General features: G+C 40.6%; 1 long non-coding RNA gene across 5 annotated transcripts in view; it reads left to right on the top strand.

Annotated features, from left to right (window-relative positions):
* Nucleotides 1–922: 922 nt before the first annotated feature.
* The window catches only part of LOC135100407 (uncharacterized), a 64172-nt gene continuing 37290 nt past the window's right edge, over nt 923–27804 (top strand). Inside the window, exon 1 of one of the 5 annotated variants that reach the window (XR_010268686.1) lies at nt 923–1156. This is a non-coding gene — a long non-coding RNA (uncharacterized LOC135100407). The remainder of the gene's footprint in view (nt 1157–27804) is intronic. The other 4 variants (XR_010268687.1, XR_010268688.1, XR_010268691.1 and 1 more) reach the window with 4 other exon arrangements.

Here is a 27804-nt window from a genome sequence, read left to right as displayed (position 1 = left end):
TTACCGGAAATAGATTATGATGGTGGTGGTGGTGGTGGTGGTGGTGAAGAGGAGGAGGTTGTGGTGATTGTGATGAGAAAGATGGAGATTATGATGATGGTGAGGAGGAGATGAGAGAGAGAGGAGGAGGAGGAGGAGGAGGACGAGAAAGAGGAGGAAGAGGAGGAGAGGAACAAATTTCTAATGATGAGGAGGCGGAAGAGGAAGAGAATATGTTGATGATGAAGAGGAGGAAAAGAAGAAAGAGGAGGAAGAAGAAGAGGAGGAAGAAGAAAAGAAAGATGAGGACAATGATGATGATTATGATGACAATGACTGCAACACACCGCCACAAATCGCAGTGGTGGTGGTGGCACTGAGTGTATACCCACCCAAACAATTAACAAATACATAAATATAAATAGATAGAAAATAAATAAAAGATAAAGAAAAATCATACGAATAGAAATTATGCTCTCTCTCTCTCTCTCTCTCTCTCTCTCACACACACACCACACATCTAGGATTAATGTTCCGTGTGGAGTCTGGCAACGTAACGCTTCAATGTATGACTCGAGTCAGCGCGGGTTAGTCTCACGTGACAGTAAAGGCCATTGAATATAAGTACGTCCCCTGGAGATTTTATATTACACCTCATCTTTAATTCACGTATCCTCCTACACACTAAAGAATGGTATAAATATTTCCCGCACTGTCAGACCGTGGACATTTGGCTCAGCTGCGTGAACAATACTCCAAACAACGAACCTTCGAACTGAGACACTGAACCTGTAACTCTCAGCCGCCTTAGTCCTGCTCGCCTCGCCACTGCCGCGTGGTTACGTCAAGACAGCGGGCGGCCGCGTACTAGTTTCCTTAGTACTTGTGCGTACGTGTCAATACCGTGTGCTGTAAACTGCTGAACGAACTGAGATACTCATTCAGTTTTGGGTCGCCTCTCCATTATCTCGTGGTGACGTAAAGGTGACGGCCCGTGTGTTAGTTTTCCCGGTAATTGTGCCTCCGTAACATTACTGCGTGCAGTGGTCGTGAGAACTGCGAGGCGGCGGTGCAGACTGTGCCGTGGAGAGCCGCGGGGTGTTGGAATCGCCTCTCAGTCACCTTGAAGGCGTCATATTCCCTCCCTGCTCTTCCCCGTGTCTTCCTGTCGATGTTGGTAATGTACTAGTCACTATTTTGTGTGCATGTGTTTTGTTTATTTATATTATTTGTGCATAGAGGAACTGAAAGGTTAGCAGCCTGCAGTGTTTTTGGTCAACCCATATTTTGCGTATTTGTTCAGTCATTTGCTTGTTACTTGCGCATAGAGGAAGGTAAGGAAGGTAATAAGCTGCAGTGTTTCTGATCACCCTGTGTTCTGCGTATCTGTTCAGTCGTTGTTTATTATTTGTGCATTGAGAAGCTAGTAGGAAACAGGATGCAGCGTCTCCAATCACCACTTGTCAACCTTCTCTTGGCCTCAACATTTCAATTGGTCTCCTTGTTCATGTTCATTTTAATAGTGTCACTGTTTGGTGCAAGTGTTTAGTTGATGTTGTTGTTGTTGTTGTTGTTGTTGTTGTTGTTGTTGTTTTATCTGCGCACAGAGGAGCCACTAGCCTTACAGCGTCTCAGATTACTCATAATCTTTCCCTTTCTTTCCCTGCCCATCACAATCTTTGCTTATTTCTTAGCAATTGAGGTTTTCCATGTTGGTATTATCGTTAGTTCAGTGATGCTACGGATGTTTTCAAGCCACAGCTTTGACGATTTGTTCAGATGAAGTTTGTTTTATTAATCACTTATTTATTAATCATTTATTAATGCAAACTCTTGGAGTTTGCATTATTTTCTTGTGTTCTGTGTGTGTGTGTGTGTGTGTGTGTGTGTGTGTGTGTGTGTGTGTGTGTGTGTGTGTGTGTTATTACGTAGGTAAGTAACAAGATGACAAATACCGCTAGATTCCTAACAGGCTCTTAAGACTTTACTTAAAACAAGCGAAACTACAAAAATTGATCAGACTTAACGTGGCACTCAATGTACAAACGAATGAACCAAACCTACATATTATTATTTCCACCTATCCCCACTCATGAATATTCCCAATACTGTAAAGTTCCCTATTGACTGTGCACTGCCAACTGGTGAGTTGTGTACCATTGAGTGGCGGGGGAAGCAAGGCGAGGGAGGGGCAGAGCTTGGGTAGCGTGGCTCAGGCAATGCAGTGAGCCCCGCAGATCCCACTTGAGCGAGGCAAAGGACGCCTCTCTTGCCTCGCTTGCTGATGGAAGATCCGCTCTCATTCCTGTCCTGACCTGAGGGATTATAAAACATAAATGCCCTGCATCAATTCAGCGCCCTCCCAGAGCAGAGCAGAGAGAGAGAGAGAGAGAGAGAGAGAGAGAGAGAGAGAGAGAGAGAGAGAGAGAGAGAGAGAGGAGAGAGAGAGAGGAGAGAGAGAAAGATTGTTGAACGAAAGGCTGAACTAAAAATTGAGATGGAAAAAAGGTGATGAAACGTTGAGAGAGAGAGAGAGAGAGAGAGAGAGAGAGAGAGAGAGTTTTCTGAATAGACGAGAGATTTGAAGAATTTGATAAGGTAGACAGAGATGCCGAGAGACAGGGAGAGAAATGGACAAATCAACAAAGAATAATCAGATGTAATTATGCATTAAAAAATAAAAAAATGTCCCATCACTAAACATCAACCCTAACCTAATTACTCACTCACTCACCTCACTCATTCGATCGCTTAACATGGAACAATCTAACCTAACCACACTTTCGATCGCCTAGCACACACACACACACAGAGCACCAAGCAAAGCGAAGCCAGACGAAGGCGAGCGGAGCCACTTCAATCATTCAGGCTGGAAGAAAACGAGCTCTCGAGTAAATAAATCTAGCGGACCCAGCTGAAGCCTGCCTTGACCTAATCTATTCAAATCTAACTTTACATTACTTTACTTTTTCCTTGCCTTGCCTTGCCTTGCCTTGCCTTTAATTAAACCTACCTTACGTAACCTAACCTAACATAACCTAACCTTGCCTAACCTTACCTTTATTAACCTACCTAACCTAACCTAACCTATCATATCATATCCTATTCTATTATATCTAACCCTTACCTGACTTAACATTTCCTAACCTAACCTGACTTGACCTAAACTAACCTGACCTGACCTTACCTGACCTTACCCAACGTAACCTTACCTGCCACCCCTCTCTCTCTCTCTCTCTCTCTCTCTCTCTCCTTCTCTCTTCTCTCTCTCTCCCTTCTCGTCTCTCTCTCTCTCTCTCTCTCTCTCTCTCTCTCTCTACACGTGTCTTCCTTTCTTCTCTAATGCAATCTCTTGTTTCTAGATACGAAAGGAAGCAACTTCTTCAACTTTTATTTCTTCAATGAGTGGAATTCATTACAAAAAACTCGATTACTTTTTGTCCCTTTCAACTTGTTAATTTACCTGTTGACTGGTTGAGTGGCTGGCTGGCTTGACTGACTGACTGACTGAATGAATGATTGGCTGACTGATTAACTAATGTAAGAGAGAGAGAGAGAAGGAGAGAGAGAGAGAGGAGAGAGAGAGAGAGAGAGAGAGAGAGAGAGAGAGAGAGAGAGAGAGAGAGAGAGAGAGAGAGAGAGAGAGAGAGAGACGAAGGAAGCTGTTTAAAGTCTGAAGAGAACACTTGTAGAAGGAAGAGGGTCGAGGGGAAGACAGAATTATTAGCGAGACAGCAAACAGTGGCAGCAGGAGAGGAGAGTGTGATGGAGAGAAACACTGCCACTCGCGACGTTCACTCCCCCAACCCCTAACTTGTCAATCAACAGAAGCAAGTTTGGATGTGCACTGTGCATGGCAACGTGGTCCTGACGAAGAGGGATTGAGGCGCACTTTATTTTTTAGGTTAACGGCAGTTGTACAAGTAAAGTCACCCCTTTCTCTCATTAGAGTTTCTTCCTCCTTTTCTGTTCCGCTGCTCTCGTCTCTTCCCACTTACTCTCTCCTCCCTCACTTCAGGCCTGCCCAGTCAAGATACAGCTCCTAATGAAAGGAGAGGAGAGGAAAGACCTTCTCCTCTCCTCTCCTCTCCTCGTCTCTTTTCTTCTATTTTCTTTTCTTCTCTTTACTCTTTTCTCTTTACTTTCTTCTTCTATTACACTTTTCTTCTCTTTACTCTCCTCTCCTCTCCTCTCCTCTCCTCTCTCTCTCTCTCTCTCCTCTCTCTCTCTCTCTCTTCTCTCTCTCTCTCCTCTCTTCTCTCTCTCTCTCTCTCTCTCTCTCTCTCTCTCACGCGCGCGCGCGCCCTGCCCTCTCTTTTCTCCGTCAGTATTTAATCTTTTTTTTTATCTTATATATTTTTGTTCTTTACTTAGGTTCTTTTCCCTACTTCTCTTCCACTCTGTTTAGCCTTTTTTTTTTTTTTACTGTGATATTTTAGTTTGCATGACAATCTCAAGTCCCAGTGTGTGAGTCAGTGCACATAATATCTCTTGCCTTACCAACATGCCGCCTTCTCCTACACAAGCAACATCCAGTACGTGTGTTAGATAACTTACTCTTTCAACAACTTTTCATAGGTACAGTCAGTCATTGTTGATGTTGAGAACACTAGTGAGGACACTGTGACAAACAGGAGGCAGGAGGTGAAGAGAACAAGGCATGAGAAGAAAGACTTTTATTTATGCTCTTCTTCTGTAATCCTCTGAGGAAGCCATTAAGAAATCACTAGTCAGGAATAAAGCTGTCATTTCCTGACCTGTGTTGCCTTTACCACTCACATCTTCATCCAGAACACTGTTAAAAATTACTGCCATGGACACAGGAAAGAGAGAAGAGGTAGTTAGTATTGTCATTCCTACGAAATTACTAGTCAGGAATAAAGCTGTCATTTCCTGAGCTGTGTTGCCTTCACCACCTACGTCTCCATTCAGAACACTGTGAAGCATTGCTTCCATGGACACAGGAAGTAGAGAATAAGGAAGTTAATATTGTCCTTTCTTTGCTACAGAACTTTATTTGTACAATTGCATTAAACCTTTTTATCGCTACAGTCACCTTTCGCTAGCATTCCAAACACTGCTGTTCACGGGGGAAGTTTTCTCATATTAGTGTTCTGTCCGAAAGGTCTACAATTTGACACCGCTTCTTGGGATATATTTCTTACGTAAATATATGTCTAGTTATTTGTACAGGAGATTCCAATAATGGGGAGGGAGAGAGAGAGAGAGAGAGAGAGAGTAGAGAGAGAAGAGAGAGAGAGAGGAGAGAGAGAGAGAGAAGAGAGAGAGAGAGAGAGAGAGAGAGAGAGGTAACGGGGTGAGTGGAAAGAGGATGTAGAGAGAAGGGAATATGTTTCTAAGGAAAGCATCTTTTCAAACTGTGACGAGCGTCTATTGGTTGTGATGGAAACAATTTGTGCCTTTTAGTATGTGTGATTCTTGTTGTGTTTTTTTTTTCTTTTTCTTTAAATTGGTTCGCCTGAGGTACGTTTTTGTATTAGCTGCAGGTGTTTATGTTTTTTTGTGTTTACAGCTTGTTTTTAAGGGAGACTGATTGGCTGACTGTGATTCTTATGTTTTCTTCCTCATATTCCTGTGTGTGTGTGTGTGTGTGTGTGTGTGTGTGTGTGTGTGTGTGTGTTAGAGAGAGAGAGAGAGAGAGAGAGAGAGAGACGAGAGAGAGAGAGAGAGAGAGAGAGAGAGAGAGAGAGAGAGAGAGAGAGAGAGAGACTGCCTCATACTCCACACACACACACACACACACACACTACACACACAATAAAAATAATTTATTCATTCTACAGTGAAAAAAAATACATGAAACATACATCAGTGTTATTACTACTACTTACTTCTACTACTACTACTACTACTACTAATACTACTACTACTACTACTACACACACCACCACTACCCACCACTACCACCAATACCCCAGTAACACTTGTAATATAAACCCCCACAAACAACAACTCTCTTCACTACACTACATCAAAAACCCACAACACACAACACACAGTGGAGATAATGAAGTCTCCCAGGGTACAGCTTAGCCAATACTCACCCCTTGAATTTAATCCCTGATGGTCGGAAGCTTCGCCCATCGCCACGCGCCTCGCCCTTCATAAAACTGGGAATGGTGACAAAAAGACCCGATAACTAGAGAGGGCAGGGATTACCGTCATTAATGCTACTGGGCTGGAAACAATAGGGAGGGCGGTATCTTGATTGTTGGCAAGGTGGTTAATTTGATGGTGAAAGATTGGATTAGGTGGGAGAGAGCAGACCGTGGCCTGTTTGTTTACGAGTAGTCGGGTGAAAGAGACTGGCTAACTATTGAGTGTGGTTAAGTAGAGTGAACAGAGGAGACTAGCTGGGTGGAGGAGAGTACAGCTAGTAAATTAGTTGGGATAGGAAAAGACATTATCCATTGAAGTGGAAGAGAGGAGAAATACTAGGTACCTAATTAAAAAAAAAAATGCCTGTTAAAAAGGTGAGACAAAGGAGACATTACCTCGTTACATGGAACATAAGAGAAAGTAGTTAGTTAGGATAGAAGAGACAGTGAGTGGGTAGTTAGATGGGATACAGGAGGGTGGTCAGTTGATTAGATGGGATAAAGGAGAACATGGCTCTTTAATATTTTGGACAGTTACTTGTGAATTAAGTGGAACGAAAGAAACAATGGCTAGATAATTAATTGGGATAGAGAGAAACGTATTTTGGGTAGTTATGTGGAATAAATTAGACCGTGGTGTGTTTTTAGCAGAAGTGTTACATGAGGAAGAAAGAAAAGAGTAGGAAGAGAAGTTAAAAGTATAAAGGGATAGTGTGGAAAGAAGGAAAGAATAAGTAGGAGAAAGAGGAGGAAAAATATATAAAAAGTAAACAAACCTCTAACAATTAGCAGAAATATTATATGAGAAGAGATAAAAACATATGAAGAGAAGCTCACAGAATGGCAGAGTAGCGCATGATGGAGAAAAAAAATATATAATTAGGAAGAGAAGGAAGAGAAGAAGAACAAAAATACATAAAAAAAGAAATAAAATGAATAAATAAAAGCTCCGGCAAGGCACACTGGATGCAGCTGGACAAATTCACGGAACTGCAACAGAATCCACAGCAACATTGCAACCATTATTTACCTTCCCTTTATGCCCACGTGGGAATGTATTGAAGCTGAGACGATGCAAAGGAAAAAGGAAAGTAGTAGTCCATATGTAGATTGATTCCACAAGTTGTGGTGCGCGAGTGTTCATTCCTGGCTGGCCATGAGGCGACCAGCGCTGAGAGAGGAGTCTTTATTGAACCTCCTTGGCGAGAAGCGACCGAGGTACAAAAGAGAGGGCGGTGAAGGACACGTGTTTGTGTACGTTTCCAGCAACACCGTGGAGGTTCATTTATAATGTGATGCCATAAGAGGGTTTAGAGTTTGTAGGATGTTGGATTTTACGATGTTTATGTTTGTTTTTATTTTATCATCTGTGTGAAGGTAGTGACACGTGTGCTTGTATGTTAACAGTAATGATGCTTCTGCTTCATTATAAACTGGATGACACACCAGGAGTTAAAGTTCATAAGATAGAGGATTTTACTTTTTTTTTTTTTTTAATCATCTGTGTGAAGTAGTGAGACAGTAACACGTGTTCTTGTATGCTAGCAGTGATAACGCATCTGTTTCATTATAAATTGGATGACACACCAGGATTTAAAGTTCATAAGATAGAGGATTTTACTTTTTTTTTTTTTTTTTTTTATCATCTGTGTGAAGTAGTGTGGCAGTAACACGTGTTCTTGTATGCTAGCAGTGATAACGCATCTGTTTCATTACAAGCTGGATGACACAAGAGGATTTAAAGTTTATAAGATGGAAAATTTTTGCGTTTCATTGCCAAGGAATTAAAAATCATCTGAGTGTATCCAAGGACACGTTGTCTGATACGCTTTCACAAATAACGCATCCGTTTCCTTACAGTCTGGAGAACACAAATGTTAGTGTTCATAAGAAATGTTTATATAATCAAGTAGTTCAAGATCATTTTTTTTTTTTTTTTTGTTCTGTAAGAGGGGCTCTGGTGAAGAGCAACAAAAGGGAGAAACAAAGGCCCATTCATGTGCCAATCCCTAAAGAAAATTATTAAAAATATAATCCAAAATTGTATGATGTGTCTTGAAACATATCTCCTCAAAGACATTCATTCATGGGGAGTGTGGCGTGACAGAAGCAGGCAGGCAGCTCCAGAGTGGTTATGTCTCCTCAAAGACATTCATTGATGGGGAGTGTGGCGTGACAGAAGCAGGCAGGCAGCTCCAGAGTGGTGATGTCTTCTCAAAGACATTCATTCATGGGGAGTGTGGCGTGACAGAAGCAGGCAGGCAGCTCCAGAGTGGTTTCAGCCTGGGACACTTGTTGTGGTGCGTTTTCAGTAACATTGTGATCTGGATGCCACTAAGAGATTTAAAATTTGCGATATATTTTCTTCCATAATGGAGTTATAAATTATATGGAGTTAAACATCCGCCATGATTTACTACATCTTTGTTATATTCTGACTAATTATAAAGGATTTGTTCTACGCATTCTGGCTAAAAGGACGTGAGGAAGTTCAGAAACTTATTGTGCAGAAAGGATTAAACGCTTTCTTTCTTCAATACTGCGAATGTCCTCACGCGGCACAAAGTTGATGAAGCAAGTGAGTACAGTGCTTGTTAAACTACCACTGCAATCATGAAGTCCTTCACAGGAGGAATAAGATAGGTACTTGAGCTGTTAATGCTGAGTCATGAGAGAGCTTAAAAAAAAAAAAAAAATAGGCACATTTATGGGTGGGGATGATAGGTGGAAAAAGGTAGGTGTGCTTCATACAGGGACTGATGCGTGTACACTTGATGGCTTGTTGCAGCTTGCCTTTTGTTCTTGTGTGTGTGAGAGAGAGAGAGAGAGAGAGAGAGAGAGAGAGAGAGAGAGAGAGAGAGAGAGAGAGAGAGAGAGAGAGAGAGAGAGAGAGAGAGAGACCAATATAGCTAAAGGTGGTGTTGAAGAAAATTATAATCCTGAAAAGAGTTCCAGGGTTTGCCGCTGAAAGAGGTGGAATAGTGGATGCATTTTTTTAAATTCTTGCCTTAGTGAGTTGAACAGTCAATTGATAAGAATAAAATGAAAGTTATTAGGTATGTGAAAACACGATATCTCTTGCATTAATAAAGCGGACATTATAGGATCAAGATAAAAAGATGAAAATCGTTGAGAGATGGAAATTCAACATCAGACAGAGAATTCTTAAGTTTTCCAGTGAATGGTGAGAGTGAATATACCGGTGAATTCTTGCGCTAGTAAGGTGCACAGAATGTAGGTAGAAATAAGCAGAAAACCATAGGGCTGTGGGAATACAGCATCAAACAGAATTCCTGAGTTTGCTAGTGAAAGATGTGAGAGTCAAAATACTGCTTAACTCTTGCATTACTAAGATGGACAGAATAAGAATAAATACAAAGCCGTAGGGACGTGTGTCAGTGATAGAGTGAATGCATTGTTTAACTCTTGCATTAGTAAGATGGACGGAATAAGAATAAATACAAAGCCGTAGGGACGTGGAAATAAGATGCCAAAGAGATCTGAGTGTGCCAGTGAAAGAGTGAATGCATTGTATAACTCTTGCATTAGTAAGGTGGACAGAATAAGAATAGACATAAACTCAGTGATATGCAAGTACGATATCATAGAGGGAATTCCCCAAGTTTATCAGTGAAGGAAGCCCCTGATGTTAACACACGAATCATTGTTTTCTGAAGAGGAATAACTACGAGAAGGGAATAACACTATTGCACCCCTCACTGACGGGCTTAAGCTGTTTTTTTTTTTCAAATATAAAGGTCAGTTTGTGAGTGTAAAGCACACCTCAAGCGACTCTCTCTTAACATCTACATCTACATCTGTGAGTCAGTAATCTACTGACTCACAGATGTAGAACAATGTGCTCTCAACTTTACAATAAAGGGAGAGTTTACCGCTTGTAAAAAAAAATTGTGCTGGAATCGGAAAGACGTGCATGATACAGCATTATAATACGTAGATTATAAATGTACAGAGGGTGATTCGTAGATACCTAGGCAGATAAACAGACAGATAGATACATATATACATACATAAAAAGATAGATAGAGAGATATATAGATAGTTTAAAAAGATTCCCTACACTACACAATCACACAACAGACACACTGCACACTACACTACACACGAGAGAGAGAGAGAGAGAGAGAGAGAGAGAGAGAGAGAGAGAGAGAGAGAGAGAGAGAGAGAGAGAGAGAGAGAGAGAGAGAGAGAGAGAGAGAGAGAGAGAGAGAGAGAGAGAGAGAGAGAGAGAGAGAGAGAGAGAGAGAGAGAGAGAGAGAGAGAGAGAGAGAGAGAGAGAGAGAGAGAGAGAGAGAGAGAGAGAGAGAGAGAGAGAGAGAGAGAGAGAGAGAGAGAGAGAGAGAGAGAGAGAGAGAGAGAGAGAGAGACAGAGAGAGAGAGAGAGAGAGACAGAGAGAGAGAGAGAGAGAGAGAGAGAGAGAGAGAGAGAGAGAGAGAGAGAGAGAGAGAGAGAGAGAGAGAGAGAGAGAGAGGTTTAATGTATAAGCAGTGCTCGTTTCCAGTTTCTTGGATGAAAATACAAAATGTAAAACTTAATTCATCTCATAAAATGTGCTAGAGAAGAAGAAAGGAACATTTTGAAATTTTAATGAGAAAACTATTGCCTGACGTCAGCCAAGTGAATGAAATGTGCGAGAGAGAGAGAGAGAGAGAGAGAGAGAGAGAGAGAGAGAGAGAGAGAGAGAGAGAGAGAGAGAGAGAGAGAGAGAGAGAGTTAGGGGTAGGCTATTTCTCAACCTGTAAGATAAATAAATGTTGAAGAATTATATCTACTTTTGTGAACTCTCTCTCTCTCTCTCTCTCTCTCTCTCTCTCTCTCTCTCTCTCTCTCTCTCTCTCTGCGTTCTTTTGCATCAAGTGATATTTGTAGTTTTCTCTATTTTTCATCTTTCTCCTCCTCCTCCTCTTCCTTTAATTTTATTACTTTACCATTCGTCACCTTTTTTATTTTTTTTAAGTATGTATGTAAATGAAAATTTTTTATTTGCTTTTTTGTCCACTCAGAAAATGGAAAGATTCCGTCATGCTTTGCAGAAAAAAAAAAAGTTGCTATTCTAAAATATGTATTACTTGATATTGGTATGGTTTTATTGCTTCCTTGTAGTGACTGGTGTGTGTGTGTGTGTGTGTGTGTGTGTGTGTGTGTGTGTGTGTGTGTGTGTGTGTGTGTGTGTGTGTGTGTGTGTGCGTACGTGCGTGCACGCGCGTTTCAATTTTCTTTCTTTGGTCCCCTTTCCGCGTTTCTACGGTTTCACTCCTGTTAACAATTAGAGTAGAATATATCATCTGAGTAGAATATATCATCTCAGTTTTTACCCCTTCTTGTTAGTGATTTTATACTTTTTTATTGATCTATTTATTTATTTGTTCGTGTGAGTTTAACATACGTATCGTCTCGTGTTTCACTTGTTTTGGTATCTCATATAATCTTCTCATACTTTGCTCTTCTTCCTATTTTTGCTCTTTGACTTCTTATTTTTATTTTTGCCCGATTTATTTCTTTTTTGTATCTGCTTATATATATATATATATATATATATATATATATATATATATATATATATATATATATATATATATATATATATATATATATATATATATATATATTATTTTTTTTTTTTTTTTTTTTTTTCATCGTCCTCCTACTGTTCGCTGTCTCCTGTTCGTCTCCTTCATCTTCTCTTCTTCTTCCTCTTCTTTGTCTCTCTTATATTATTATCGTCGTCGTTCTCCTCCTCCTGCCTTAGCTGTCTTGTGTCTATAAAAGATACGGCAGAAGACCACAAATAGCCTCTTGGAAACAAACCTTCTCCTCCTCCTCCTCCTCCTCCTCCTCCTCATTTCCTTTATACGCCGCCACCTTGTCACGTGACCGCCTCATGCAGAAGTCTTGTCTTATTCATGTCCAGGAAATTCTACAAGACGACTGTTTTGAGACGCGCCTTGATCCCCACACAGCTGTCACGGGATTTGCTGACGTGTTTCTTCGGGAATGGTAGAGTACACACACATATGGTTCATGTAGACTCCATTGTATCAGAAATGGTCATGAGCTGCGAGGATGCTTAGGATTCTTGTGTTTCTAAAGGATGGAGAGGTAGTAAAGGGATATGTAATAGTTAAGGTGCTCATTATTTGCTTTATTAGTGAAGGGAAGGGTGTAAGGAGAGATGAGACAGACTCCCTTGTATTAGTAATATGTAACGTATGAGGCGATGCATCTACTTGTCACTCGCAAGGAAGTATGAATTTCTTAAGTGTTTCCTAAGGAGGGAAGAGTAAAAGATGATATAGTTCATCAGAGTCCTTTGCATTAGAAGTGTAGGGATCATAAAAGTAACACATCTGCTCATCACTTCGAGAAGACTGGATTTCTTGGGTGTTATCTTGAGAGAGGGAGAACTAAAGGGAGATAGTTTTTGGGTTCTTTATTATTTCTTAGGTTTCTTAGCGGAGAGAAGATAACAGAGATACGCTACTTGTTTAATTAGGAACTTTAAAAACGATGCATCTGCTTATCACTCACGAGAAAACTTTTTTTTTATGTTATCTCAGTAGACGAAAGAGTAGAGATGTAATACTTGGGTTCTTTATTGTTCCGTAGAAATATAGACGTGGGCGATAGCACGAGAGATTTCTTGAAGCGAAGCACAGCTCTTATTATTTGCAAACTTAATCGACATTTAAGCCTGAACATTGTGACAGCGACGCAAGTTTTTTTTTTTTCCATATAGCGACATATAAAAGACATCGCGACTACACGTGTTGTTTGCCTTTTTCTAATATGTCAACTGTTTCGAGCCTTCATTGGCAAATGGGAGTACTCTACAGATGCGAAAGTTTCCCAACATTCGCTGTTTTTTTTTAGTTTTTTTTAACACGACTACTTTGGTGAGAAGTAGTGCAGGCGGTGTGTGCGTGAGGACAGAAGGACGAACATGAGGGAAAATATCACTTGCTACTAAAGGAAATGGAAGAGTCTCAAGCAGTCCAACTATGTACTGGGAAAGACGATCATTTCGTTGAAATATACTGGAGGCGGTGTGTGCATGAGAACAGGAGGGGAGGTGATGAAAGACTAATGGAAGTGTAAAGAAGAGACTCTCAAGTCTTCGAAGTAAGTAATGGGAACTATTAAGGGCATTAGGTGGAATAATGATAATGATAAGAAGGATAACGTTGATGGTGATACGTCAAGAAATACTTATCAACAATTTGGGAAAAAAAAAATCGATTAAGAGAATTTTTGGAGGGATGTGGTAAAGAATTATCTGGTGGTTTCTCATGAAGTTACAGGGAAATGTTGGATTTGGTGAGATACAGAAGTGGATGAGTTTCAAGGAAATATATTGCATAACTGTGATTCAAATATTTTTTTTTTCACTCTAAATGAATAGATTTCCAAAAACTAACGTCCAAGAAATCGTGCAGTTTTCTTTAGTATTTGATAACTTTGCTGAACAAGAAAGAACCAAACTGATTGAGAAACATTATAGAACTGCACCCACTCACCCACTCACTCACTCACTCACTCACTCACTCACTCACTCACTCACCCACCAACCCACCCACCCACCGATCCACCCACCCACCCACTCACCCACTCACTCACTCACTCACTCACTCACCCACCCACTCACTCACTCACTCACTCACTCACTCACTCACCCACCCACTCACTCACTCACTCACTCACTCACTCACTCACTCACCCACTCACTCACTCACTCACTCACTCACTCACTCACTCACTCACTCACTCACTCACTCACTCACTCACTCACCACCCACTCACTCACTCACCACCCACTCACTCACTCACTCCCTCCAAGCAGGCAGACTTAATCAATAGGACACAATATACTTTTCTCCGAGGATTTAAGATGCATCATAGACGTGTAGGCTAAAAGCATTGTGGAATCTGAGACACATAGATACTCCATATTGTGACTCTCCTGGTTGGACATAAAAAAAGAAAGGAAAAGAATACGTGTCTTTTTAAAGTTTCTTTCCTGGATGAATTCCCTGACAGGCTCTCTTAATTGTATTGCATGTTCAGTTTGCAAGGTTCTATATTTATACCCAGAAAAGATCGTTTTCAATAGAAGTGAATTAAAAGTAAGATACATGCAAGAAAGGAATGTAGAAGGACGAAAATAATGTCGTTTTTAATTTACGTTTCCATAAAACAAACTAGAGAGTGTTAAGGTATTAACAGAGGGAATAGAAGAAGAAATGAAGGATGGAATAAAATTGATGTCATTCTGAATTCCTGTGTCTAGTGAAGGGAAGAGAAACAAGGAGTGAACGAAGACACGAAGGAAGGGAGTAAGAGAATCTTGTGAATTTATGGATTGATAATTTAAAGTTACAAAAGAGAAGAAAGGGGAGGATTTAAGAAAGGAAAAAGGAAATTAGATAATGATGTTATTTTTAATTAGTTTAGATGGTGTACATAACAATATAGAAAACAAAGGAAAGAATGGATGAACGAGTAAAAATACGGAAAAGGAAATAGACAAAAAAAGTGACAGGGAAACATATCTTTATAAAAAAAAGGACTGAATCGCGACTTTCTCTAAAAAAAGAAAAAAAAAGAAAAGAAAAAATAGCTATTAAAAATGGCAAGTAATAATCATTGCAAATCAATAAAATATATTTGATAGCATTCTCTCTCTCTCTCTCTCTCTCTCTCTCTCTCTCTCTCTCTCTCTCTCTCTCTCTCTCTCAAGGTAAACGAATAAAAATCTTCCCAGGTGACTTTTTCAAACGGTACAGACAGTCAGATAGTGAAGCTCCCGAGGCGTCCTGAGACTGCTCTTCTAAATGCCCCCAGTGTCTCTCCGGGAAGCGTGAGGGCAGGGCGCGTATTCTGAAACACGTTGTTCTCTCACCACCACTATTTTCCAAGGAGATGATTGACCTCTCAAAGTGTTTCTCCTGTCAGTAATGATGAAATCTTGTCTTCCTGCCACTAGAGCCATCAAAACACCTTAAAAACCTGAGTTATTTCAACTATAGGCTTTTGAATGCAATGCAGGAGTCGAGGGGAACATGGATCTGCGACACGGGAGAAGGAGGAGGAGATGGAGAAGATGCGGCATAGTAGTGTTTCAGAATGGTCCAGAATATGAGAGACGTGGTGGCGCGACCGTGCTGGGGTGAAGGACTTTGCTGTGCTGGAGCATTGCTGCCAGAGGAAAGGCTCTCTCTGGCTGATCCTTCGCTCATCGTTTCCTCTTTCTTTTTTTTTTTTAGCTGCAACGGCTCCAAGAAATGTGTTGCAGCTCCATCTGTCAGAACAATGTGCATATTTGTCTTCCTCGAGCACGTGCCAGATCGCGCAGAATCTTTTGGCTTCTTGAATTGACTCTTTTTTGGGTTTATGGAGTGTCAGAGACTATTGCAAGTTCAAAGATAACGGTTCTATCTGAAGTTACCAATCATTGTATAAATCATAAGAATATAAAAACATGAAAAAATAGGGAAAGCTGCAAGAAACCATCAGCCCTACACATGGCAGTCCCTGTATGAAACTGGATAGAACAGTACTTTATTTAACTCTTGTTGGGTCTAGGAAGCGTCAAAGGGTATTCTATTCTTTTATATACGATTCCGTCTTCTTTTCTTCTTCTTCCTCTCCTCCTCCTCCTCCTCCTCCTTATGGTACACTTTTCCCTGGCCTTCACGTATGGTAATTAAGTTTGTCCAGGGATTAATTAACTGACACCTGTCTAATTGACCAGGAGTCGAGGGGAACATGGATCTGCAAATACGGGAGAAGGAGGAGGAGGAGATGGAGAAGGATATGAAGAAAAATGATAAGAACAACAATGATAGGAAGGAGGAAGAGGTAGAAGAGTAAGAAAGGGAAAATGAGGATGATGATGATGATGATGATGATAACAACAACAACAACAACAACAACAACAACAACAACATGAAAAGGAAAAGTGGGGGCGGATAAGAAGATGAATAAGAGTAATAACAACAGGAGGAGGAGGAATACAAAGGTACACAAAGGAATCCAAAGGAAATGCAAACAACAACCAAGGTCCTTTCTAAGCTTTTTGGGTAACTCTTCTGTGCCAAGGTCCGTCTAGATGGACCTTGTTCTATGCTAACTATTAGTGGGAGGGACAGGATAGCACGTATTTAGACGGGATACCACAGAAGGAGAAGGAAGAGGAGAAAGCAGAAGGAGGGGAAGATGATCAACATGAAGAAAAGAAACAACAGGAAGAGGAGGAGGAGGAGGAGAAGAAGGAGGAAATAGAAATACTCGTACATCAGGAATTTTTATCGATACTCCTATCTATTTTATTTTCCTCCTCCTCCTCCTCCTCCTCCTCCTCCTCCTCCTCCTCCTCCGTCCACGTGTCGCTGCACCCACAAACCAAAATTTTATAAATACATACGTAATTCACTCCTTCACTCACTCACTCTCTCCTTCATTCACTCACTCACTCACTCTCTCCTTCATTCACTCACTCACTCACTCTCTCACTCACTCCTTCACTCTCTCACTCCTTCACTCACTCGCTCATTCCTTCACTCACTCACTCACTCACTCACTCTCTCCTTCACTCACTCGCTCATTCCTTCACTCACTCGCTCACTCCTTCACTCACTCGCTCACTCCTTCACTCACTCACTCACTCCTTCACTCACTCGCTCACTCCTTCACTCACTCACTCACTCCTTCACTCACTCGCTCACTCCTTCACTCACTCACTCACTCCTTCACTCACTCACTCACTCCTTCACTCACTCACTCACTCCTTCACTCACTCACTCTCTCACTCTCTCTGTCACACCACACTCGCTTCCCTCATCTCAGAAAGCTAGTTTACAGAAGCGAGAGTTTGGTGTAGACTGTAAAAGCAAGCTAATCCTTTGTAATCCTTTACGTTCTCTTGCTTCCCTGCACGAGTTTCACCTGCAGCGGTATTTCAAAAGGTAGCCTCGTTTAAGAATTTTTGTTACTGGTACTTGTTTGTGTTCTTTTGTGTTTCTTTTCCTTTGTATTTTGAATTTATTTGATTTTTTTGTCTTCTAGTCTCTTTAGTTATTATTCATGATTTTAGTTTCGTCTCTCTCTCTCTCTCTCTCTCTCTCTCTCTCTCTCTCTCTCTCTCTCTCTCTGATGCAAAGAGACAAGGTTAAAAATATGAAAAAAAATAATCTCGTGGCTTTAATAAATAGAATTACTTATACTCGTCCTCTCAATAAGTGTAATTACATTTTTAACACATTAATTTGTTAAGCTCGTTGTCCCGCATTTGAAACTGTGCAATGTAATATGTACCTGTTGTGTACTGAAATTTTGTATTGAAATTGTGTGTGTGTTTGTGTAGGAGAGAGAGAGAGAGAGAGAGAGAGAGAGAGAGAGAGAGAGAGAGAGAGAGAGAGAGAGAGAGAGAGAGAGAGAGAGAGATCTGTTTTACATTATACACATTTGCAAACTACATTTCACAAATATGTTTGTTGCTTTTTTCTGACACCTTTTCATTCACACACACACACACACACACAGACACACACACAGACACACACACACACACACACACACACACACACACACACACACACACACACACACACACACACACACACACACACACACACACACACACACACACACACACCTGTTCTTCCACATCTTCTCCCAAACCTGTTCTCCTACACACCTCACCTTTTACACCTCACCTTTTCCCCTCATTCCTTCCCTTTACCTATTAACTCTCGCCTTTTTAAACTAAACACCTGCTACTCCACATCTGCTAAGTTCCAGCCTATTTTGTTTACTACATGTCTCCTCACATCTGTCCATCTCCAAGCCTGCTAATCTATCTTACCTTGTTCCTCCCACATCTGCTTTCCATTCTACTCATTCGTTTCCAAACTTGTTCTGTCATACCTTTTCCCTCCACATCTGCCTCCTCCAAACCTTTTCTCCCTTATTTTCCTCTCCACATCAGCTTCCCTTCCTTCTAGACCTGTTTCCTTCCACATTGTGTTATCCTCCAACACTCTGTTCTCCACACATGCTCTCAGACCTTCACCACACCTGCTTTTCCACACTTACTCTTCCAAACCTATCCACACCCTAGACCGTTTTACTCTCCACATGTCCCCCCACCCCACCTCCGACAGCTTCCCTATACACCTTCCCCACACACCTGCGCCCCACACCTGTCCATAAAGACACGAACCCTTGCCACTTAACTCAGGAACCCAAGACTTGGGGGGAAATTCCAGTTCTTTCACATATACTTCTCCAGGAAACTTTCTAAAATGCTGACACAGATTTTCCTAATTTGGAGGTGTGAAGGAGGGAAAGGAGGGAGAGGAGAGAAGAGGAAGGAGGAGAAAGGGAAGGAGAGAAAGGAGTAAAAGGAGAATGGCATGGAGGGAAGGAGGGAAGTGGAAGGATAGAAGGAATCGGAGTAAGAAACGATGGAAGGAATGGAAGGGAAAAAGAGATGCAAGACAGTAAGGAAGGGAAGATAAAGAATGGGATAGAAAGAGAAGGAAAAAAACGAGAAGAAAGGGAAGGAAAGAAAGAAAAAGAAATATGAAAAAAAGGATGAAAGGGAGGAAAAAGTCGAGGAAAAAGAAATAAAAATAAAATTAAGAGAGAAGAATAGAGGAGAAGAAGAGAAAGAAAATGAATGAATGGAAAGGAGGAAACAGAGAAGGAAAAGAAAGAAATAGAGTAAGAAGGATAGAAGTTCGTAAGAAAAGATGAAAAAGAAAGGAGAAGGAATGATGGAAGACCCGAGATAAGAAAAGGAAAATGAAAAGAAAAAAGATGGCAAGAAAAGGAAAGGGAGAGAAAAGATTACAAAAGGTAAAAGAAGGAAGAGCGGAGAAAGGTAAGCAAAGCGAAAAGAGAAGAGGCAGAGGAAAGAAGGGTACGAAACGAGAGGCAAAGACGGAAAAAAAGGAGAGACGAAGGAAATAAGTAAAAGAAATAGCAAAATGGTTTATTTCATATCCACTTCAGCAAGAAATCCGAGAGAAGGTGAAGGACTGACAGTATTGGTGTAGTGAGGGTTAGTGGTGGTGGTGGTGGTGGTGGAGGTTATGGAGATTTTTTTTTTTATTACGTAGGAGGGACATAGGCCTAGGGCAACAAAAAAAAAAAAAAACAATAATAATAAAAAAAAGGCCCTCTGAGATGCCGGTACCCGAATAGGTTCCAAAGCGTTAGTAAAAAATTGAAGGATAGACTAAGTGTCTTGAAACTTCCCTCTTCAAGGATTTCAAGTCATAGGAAAGTGGAAATACTGAAGTAGGCAGGGAATTCCATAGTTTACCAGAGAAAGGGATGAATGATTGAGAATACTGGTTAACACTTGCATAAAAGACGTGGACAGCATAGTGGTGAGAGAAAGAGGAGGCCGCGGGAGGAGGGGATGCATGCAGTTAGCAAAATCAGAAGAGCAGTTAGCATGAAAATAGCGGTAGAAGATAACAAGAGATGCAGCGTTGCGGCGATGAGAAAGAAGTTGAAGTGTCAGTTAAAGGAGAGGAGTTGATGAGACGAAAAGGTTTTGATTCCATCCTGTCTAGAAGAGCGATATGAGTGGAACCCCCCGAGACATGGGAAGCATACTCCATACATGGACGGATAAGGCCCCTTGTACAGATTTAACAACTGGAAGAGTGAGATAAATTGGCGGAGACGTCTCAGAACGCCTAACTTCATAAAAACCATTTTAGCTAGAGATGAGATGTGAAGTTTCCAGTTTAGATTACAAGTAAAGGACAGACCGAGGATGTTCAGTGTAGAAGAGGGGGACAGGTGAGTGTCATTGAAGAAGAGGGGATAGTTGTCTGGAAGGTTGTGTCGAGTTGATAGATGGAAGAACTGAATATTCGAGGCATTGAACAATACCAAGTTTGCTCTGCTCCAGTCAGATATTTTAGAGAGATCAGAAGTCAGGCGTTCTGTGGCTCCCCTGCGTGAACTGTTTACTTCTGAAGACAGGGTGTGTGTGGTGTTGGTGGTTGTGGTGATGGTGATGCTGCTGGTGATGATGAGGGTGCGTGTCGTGTTGATGATAGTGGTAGTGGAAGTGGTAGTAGTGACAGAAGTAGTAGTAGTAGTTAGGAAATAAAACGAAGACAAAGGTCATTATTATTATCATTATTATTATTATTATTATTATTATTATTATTATTATTATTATTATTATTATTATTATTATTATTATTATTTTTGTTGTTGTATTTGAACTACCAGTACCAGTAATAGTAGTAGTAGTAGTATTTATTGTTGTTGAATCTTATCTCTTCTCTACGCTTCATGTCCACTGTAATATTATCTCATTGTATGCTGTTGTTTATTTCATTCTCCCTCCAACACCGAAACACTAGTGACATCAAGTGAAGGCAAAGCTGACACGTGTCACTCTGCAGTGCAAGGTCACATTTCCCGTGGCTGAGTTTTGCTTTCATTTGTGCTTGAGCATTATTCTCTCTCTCTCTCTCTCTCTCTCTCTCTCTCTCTCTCTCTCTCTCTCTCTCTCTCTCTCTCTCTCTCTCTCTCTCTCTCTCTCACCTCTTCCTTCCCTTTTTATTTTGGCTGACAGTATGCTAACACCATCCATTTAGCTCGATTTGCTCTCTGTAACAAGTGGTTTACCGTTATACAAGTGGTTTTCCGTTATAGCGAAGTTGCATACGTAGCTTCATTTCATTTAAGTATGTAGTGTAGTGTTTCTATTATGAGAGAGAGAGAGAGAGAGAGAGAGAGAGAGAGAGAGAGAGAGAGAGAGAGAGAGAGAGAGAGAGAGAGAGCGTAAAAAATGAAAGATTAAAAACAAACGAAAATAAATAAAGAAAGAAGGAATTAAAGAATGAATGAAAGAAACAGTGAATAAATAAATGAAAGAGCGAAAAAAAAGAAAAGTGATCCAGTGAAAAAAACGAATGAACAAGGAAAAGAGAAACAAACAAATAAACAAAAGCAAATAAAAAGTAAAAAGAAAAAACATACACCCCAGAGAGAGAGAGAGAGAGAGAGAGAGAGAGAGAGAGAGAGAGAGAGAGAGAGAGAGAGAGAGAGAGTAGTGACCTGGTGATAAGACGTACATGGTAAGATTGGACTACCGAGAAATAGCAAGATCACGAAAGAGGAGGAGGAAAGATAAATAAAAAGACGAGCATCGGAATACGTAATAAAAAAAAGTGTGAAGAAAAAGAAGAAAAGAACATAAACAAGAATTGATGATGGCCCTAATAATAGCATTACCAATAACTATATTATTGAAAGAAAAAGAACAGTAGGAGGGAGGGAAAGACGATGAAGAGGACGAAGATAACAAGAAAAAAGAACCTGGACGAAATATACATAAGACAGACGAAAAGACAAACACACAGGCAGACGAACGTACAAATAGATGGACAGACAGACAGACAGACAGACAGACAAAGAGAAAAGAAACTATTATCTACCTATAGAGACTTCAAAGGGAAAACAAACTACGCATTTCCCTATTACCTTAGAGAGAGAGAGAGAGAGAGAGAGAGAGAGAGAGAGAGAGAGAGAGAGAGAGAGAGAGAGAGAGAGAGAGAGAGAGAGACTGCATGTTTATATGTATAAATGGATGGATGGATTTACGGTTGGGTGGATTAGCGTCTCTCTCTCTCTCTCTCTCTCTCTCTCTCTCTCTCTCTCTCTCTCTCTCTCTCTCTCTCTCTCTCTCTCTCCTTTTCCTCTAATTTCTTTTCTTTTTCTTTTTCATATTATCGTATCCTTAGTTTTTTTTTTCTATTTCCGTCTTTTGTTGGGTTACTTTTGTGTTCTTTTCTATTCTTTCATTCCCGCTGCCTTTCTTCCGTTTTTTGTCATGCTTTTTTCTTATTTGCATCTCCTTATCCCATCTCTGTTCTTTTTCATCCTTTCCCTTCCTCATCTTTTTTTTTTTTTATCGGCCCTAAAAATCTGCTTACTGAGTGTTCTTCAATAATTCAATAGTATTTCTGAACCAGTTTCTTCTTATCTATCGAGATTGAGCTAATTTCTTTCTGAGTGTTCTTCAATAATTCAATAGTATTTCTGAACCAGTTTCTTCTTATCTATCGAGATTGAATTAATTTCTTTAAGTCCTTTCCAGATAATTTATTTTTTTTCAGCGAGTCTTTTCTAATGTGCATCCTTTATTTATGTCTATTTGCGTGTCTTTATTTGAATCTACCTGTATCTACGCTTGATTTATGAAGTACGAATTTTATTTTTTTTATTTTTATACTATACTCTTTATTTTTGTACTATACGTAACGTAAGGAAAAATAATTTTACTTTAAATTGAAAAAAAAATCTACAAATAATACAGAAATCTCATAATAAAGGCTTTTTTTTTAAGACTAAGCTTTTATATCTTTATCTAAAATTAAGTTTATCTACTCTTACTCTTCCAAAATGCAAACTCTTCTACAAGTACAACACGTGGCGACGAGACAAAGAGTCGTTGAAATGTAAATGAACCTAAAAAATAATACGCCTTAAAATAATAAAGAAAATACTCATGATAATTATTTGAGAACCAGTTTCTTTGTCTTATTTTTAATATTCTGTGCAGGATATGATTCTATTCATCATACTAGCTGTTTCTTCATCCTGACTTTATATTTTTTCGTCCTTCTCCTCATCTACGTCTTCTTAGAAACTACACACTATTTTGGTCAAACATGCGAAGCTTTAAGTCAGTCAGTCAGTAAACCAATCTATGGATCAGTCAGTCAGCCAGTCAGTCAGTCGATCAGTCAGTCAGTAAGCCAATCTATGGATCAGTCAGTCAGCCAGTCAGTCAGTCGATCAGTCAGTCAGTAAGCCAATCTATGGATCAGTCAGTCAGTCAGTCAGTAAACCAATTTATGGATCAGTCAGTCCAGTCAGTCAGTCAGTCAGTCAGTCAGTCAGCCACCCACCCACCCACTTACTCCAGTAGTCATCCAGTCTAGGAAACAGATATAACGTGGAACTTATTCATTAAAAGAAAAGAAGAAAACACCAGACTGAATTCAGTGTGAGGAAATATCAATGGAATGCAAACGTCATTAATGTCTACAAGTGGCGAGTAAACTAAAGCAGGAGAGAGACAGACAGACAGACAGATAGACAGACAGACAGACTCTCTCTCTCTCTCTCTCTCTCTCTCTCTCTCTCTCTCTCTCTCTCTCTCTCTCTCTCTCTCTCTCTCTCTCTCTCTCTCTCTCTCTCTCTCTCTCTCTCTCCTTTGTCTATCATGTACCATTCTGGATTTCAAATAGGCAGTATTCAATATACTAACTTTACCTTTTTTTTTTTTTTTGTGTGTGTGTGTGTGTGTGTGAGAGAGAGAGAGAGAGAGAGAGAGAGAGAGAGAGAGAGAGAGAGAGAGAGAGAGAGAGAGAGAGAGAGAGAGAGACTGGCACATATGAACACAGAGCCACACAAAATAAATCAACAAGTGAATGGATAAATACATCAATGTAATATGGAATTGAATGTGTAAAATGCTTATATGAATAAATAAAACCGACATAGATGAAATAAACCTTTAAATAATTAGGTAGGCAAATATATAAATTACCAAATAACACAGAAGATTATCCTGGAAAGACAATTCAAATAAAGTAGGATGGCATGCTAGTTTAATCACATATAAATAAATAAAACAGACATATAGATGAATTGAACCTTTAAATAATTAAATAGGCAAAAATATAAATGAACAAATAACACTGAAAATGATCCTAGAAAGACAATGCAAATAAAGTAGATTGTTATGCTTGTTTACTGTTTGCCTAATAATGAATCGGCTGCTTGTGTTCAAACTTTTTCACCGCACTCAGCCTTCTGCGCCTTCCTCAGTCACACACATTACAAGCTTGTCGTCTTTCACTGCATCCACAAACCTTCTCTCAGGTCTCTCTCTCTTTCTCCTGTTTCCAGCATCTCCAGCATCCTCCTCCCCACACGCTCCTCGTCTTCTGTCCTGACACGCCCATTAGTTTAGGAATGCTGCATATAAATTTATTCGGCGAAGTAATCATGATCTGTATAATTGGGCATGAGTAATCCCGCAGCACAGTCTTCTTCTTCTTCTTTCGGGTGCTCCCATTTAGGGGTCGTCACAGCGGATCACTCTTCTCCAATGCGCTCGATCTTCTGCGCCTTCCTCTGTCACGTCCACCACTTGCATGTCTCTCTTCACAGCATCCATAAACCTTCTCTTTGCCCTCCCTCCCTTCCTCCTGCCAGGTAGAGCCATGTCCAGCATCCTCCTCCCCACATCCCCCTCGTCACTCCTCCTGACATGTCCAAACCCCCTCAGCCTAGCCTCCTGTTGGGTTTACCCCACAGCACACTAACCTCTGAAATTCCCTGTCAGTTTTTATGTTCTCTTCCAATGACTGGCTATTGTCAGGAGGGAAGTAGGAAGTATTCAGAACACTTTTAGACTAAAGTTATTCTATATGTATGCTTTTTCCTTTCTTTTTTTTTCTAATTCTTCTTTTTTCTTCTTCTGAAAGTATAGGTTAATCTGATTACTTGTTTCCATTATTACCTACTTCAAAACGTCCCTCTCCTTCTAAAACTACAATTGTCGTATATGATTTTTATATTCTTACTTCATTTTTTCATCTTTTTTTGAGAGCAACAATAAGAAGAGTGATGTTATTTACATTATCATCAGTACAATTTTTTTTTTTTTTATCTCTTCACCAGCATATTCTACTCAAAAACAAGACAATACTGTCCGCCACAAAATATTTGGCCTATATGATTTTCCTCATTTTCTACTCCTTCATGTACATTTTTTTTTAAGCGCCAATTAAGATTATTATTTATTTCTACTATAACCACCTACTATTTTACCCCTCGGCCACTCTATTCTAAGCATCAACAACAAAAAAACTGTCCACTACACAGATAAAATACACTTCCCTTACTTTCCTTTCTATTTTCTACCTAATTTAGCCGAGGTCGGGTAGCATGACACAGACCACGCCTAGAGGGACGAGGGAGAGTAGAGGGAGAATAGAGAGGACAGAGGAGGCGTGTCAGGCTGGGAGACGTAAGAGGACATTTTAAAGTAGGTACCACGTGAGGAAGACGAGCACACAGGGCAGGAAAACTTTACACAGAAACACGAGAAAAAAATTCTTGAGTAGAGGGTAAAAAGATAGAGAAGGGAAGACATGGAGGAAGAAGATGGGTAAGAGGGAAGAGTTATACTGCACTGGTGAAGAGAATTAGAAGACTACTGGGAGGATTTTGTGGTTAAGAAGGGAAGGAAGTAGCTGGTTGTTGGCGCTGGGAATAAGGCAGCAAAGGAAGGAAGTGTAGGGTAAAGGAGGATGTCTCAGTGGAAAGTTTCGGTGAAGGAAAGATTTCAAAGGAAAGTTGTGGTGATGGAGGGGGAAGATTGTTATACGAAAAGGAAGTGTCGATTTGTGGCGATAGGAAAAAGAAGTAAAGGAAGAAATGTTTGGAGTGAAGGAGGAAGGACTTCAGGAAGGGTTGCAGTGAAGGAAAGGAAGGATTGTGATGGAGAAGATTGGTAGTGAAAGACGAGGTTGTAGGAAGAATCACGGATAGAAGAGGGTAGTTTTAGGGATTGGGGTGGTGAAAGGAAAGTTTTGGGTTCGGTGATGAAGAAGGATTCAAATTCAAAGAGTAAGAAGTTAGAGAGAGGAAAAAAAAAGAAAGGCCTTGGGTGTAAGAAGGTACAATTGAAAAGGATTAAAAAAAAATGGGAGGTTTAGAAGCGATAGATGGAATGAAAGACTAAATGAAGGAGGAAGATGAAAAGGAGGAGGAGGGTTAGAAGGAAAAGGACGGACAGGAGGAGGAAGAGGAAGAAGAGAGATAGATGATATGATTAGGGAAAGAAGAGGGCACTTTTAGGGATTATGGTTATGAGAGAGAAGATATTGGGATGAAGGAGAGAGTGATTGAGAGTAAACAAAAAAAAAAAAAGGTTTGCTGAAGAAAGATTGTGCATGAAAAGGACTGCAATTGACGAATGAAGAGGTGCAGAGTGAAGAAGAAGGATGTGGATGGCATAAGATAGAAATGTAAAAGATAAAGAAATAAGAGGTTCGGCAGGATAGTTAGGGTGGAGAACAAAAAGGAGGAGGAGGAGGAGGAGGAGGAGGAGGAGGAGGAGGAGAGAGGAGGAAGAGGAGGAGGAGATGATACGAAGAAAGATTATGAGTAAAGAATGAGTTTGGTGGAAGAGCTTAGGGGTGAATTAAGACTGAAAATTAGGATAAAGAAACAGGTTTAGAAGTGAAGGAAGAGAGGATTGGGTAGAGGAACAGTGGGCAGAGGACGAGGAGGAGGAGGAAAAAGTAAAAGGAAGAGGAGTAGGAGGAGGAGAAGCTGGATTTTTTGGGGCGTGATATGGGGGAAGAAGAATGGGAGGAGGAATAAGAGTGGGCAGAGGAGGAGAAAGAATAGGTGGAGTTACAGGAGGAGGAAGAAAAGCAACAAGTTTTTTGCGGTGACGATTTCGGTGGAGGAACAGTGGACGGAGAAGTGTGGGAAGAGGAGGAGGAGGAACAGAAGCAGGAGTTTTCTTAGGGGGGTGGTTTGGGTAAGGCGCCTTCATCAAACTTGTGAACGCAGCTAAATAAGGTGGCAGCTGTGATAAGGCCCCAAAATTAAGTCAGGAAGAGCCTCATGCACAAATGGGATTAGTGAGATGCAAGGAACCAGCCAGCCAGCCAGCCAGCACTGGGCAAGGCGGGGGACAGATTACTGCACCAGCCACAGAGGAGACACACAAACAGACAGACAAGCAGATAGACAGACAGACATACAGAAACACACACACAACACACAGACATACAGAAACACACACACAACACAGACATACAGAAACACACACGACACACAGACAAAGAGAAACACACACACAACACACAGACATACAGAAACACACACAACACACAGACATACAGAAACACACACGACACACAGACAAAGAGAAACACACACACAACACACAGACATACAGAAACACACACAACACACAGACATACAGAAACACACACGACACACAGACATAGAGACACACACACACACACACTCTCTCTCTCTCTCTCTCTCTCTCTCTCTCTCTCTCTCTCTCTCTCTCTCTCTCTCTCTCTCTCTCTCTCTCTCTCTGTCTCCTCGTCACCTTTTCTATGGTCTTTATCATCTTTTTTTTCTTTTTTATATATATTTTTAACCTTTATTATTTTTACTCTTATCTTTCATTTTTCTACCTTTCATGTATTTTACGTCTTTCCTGTTAACCGTGTGTGTGTGTGTGTGTGTGTGTGTGTGTGTGTGTGTGTGTGTGTGTGTGTGTGTGTGTGTGTGTGTGTGTGTGCGTGCGTGCGTGCACCTTGAAGGGAAACCAAATAACAAAGCAGCAGCGTGCATGAAAAACAGAAAACACGCCCCCCCAAAAAAATCCTGCTTTTCTCCTGTCGTGCAAAATTATACGCACTCGACAAAGAAGTTGATAAAGGATTTTTCTCCCAGTAATCCAAGACAAAGGGCGAGGAGGCAGAGGTCGAGGAGGCAAGGGGCACGACTGTGATGTTACTCCCTTTACCGTCCTGCCTTCCTTTAAGCTACGTTATATAAAGGCACGTGTTAGAAGATGCTTTGCCTCCTCACCACGGTTGTTTT

This window comes from Scylla paramamosain, chromosome 5 (assembly GCF_035594125.1).
Source record: "Scylla paramamosain isolate STU-SP2022 chromosome 5, ASM3559412v1, whole genome shotgun sequence".
Taxonomy (NCBI): Eukaryota; Metazoa; Arthropoda; class Malacostraca; order Decapoda; family Portunidae; genus Scylla; species Scylla paramamosain.
Note: the sequence above shows the minus strand (reverse complement) of the source record. Positions and strands in the feature narration are given on the sequence as shown.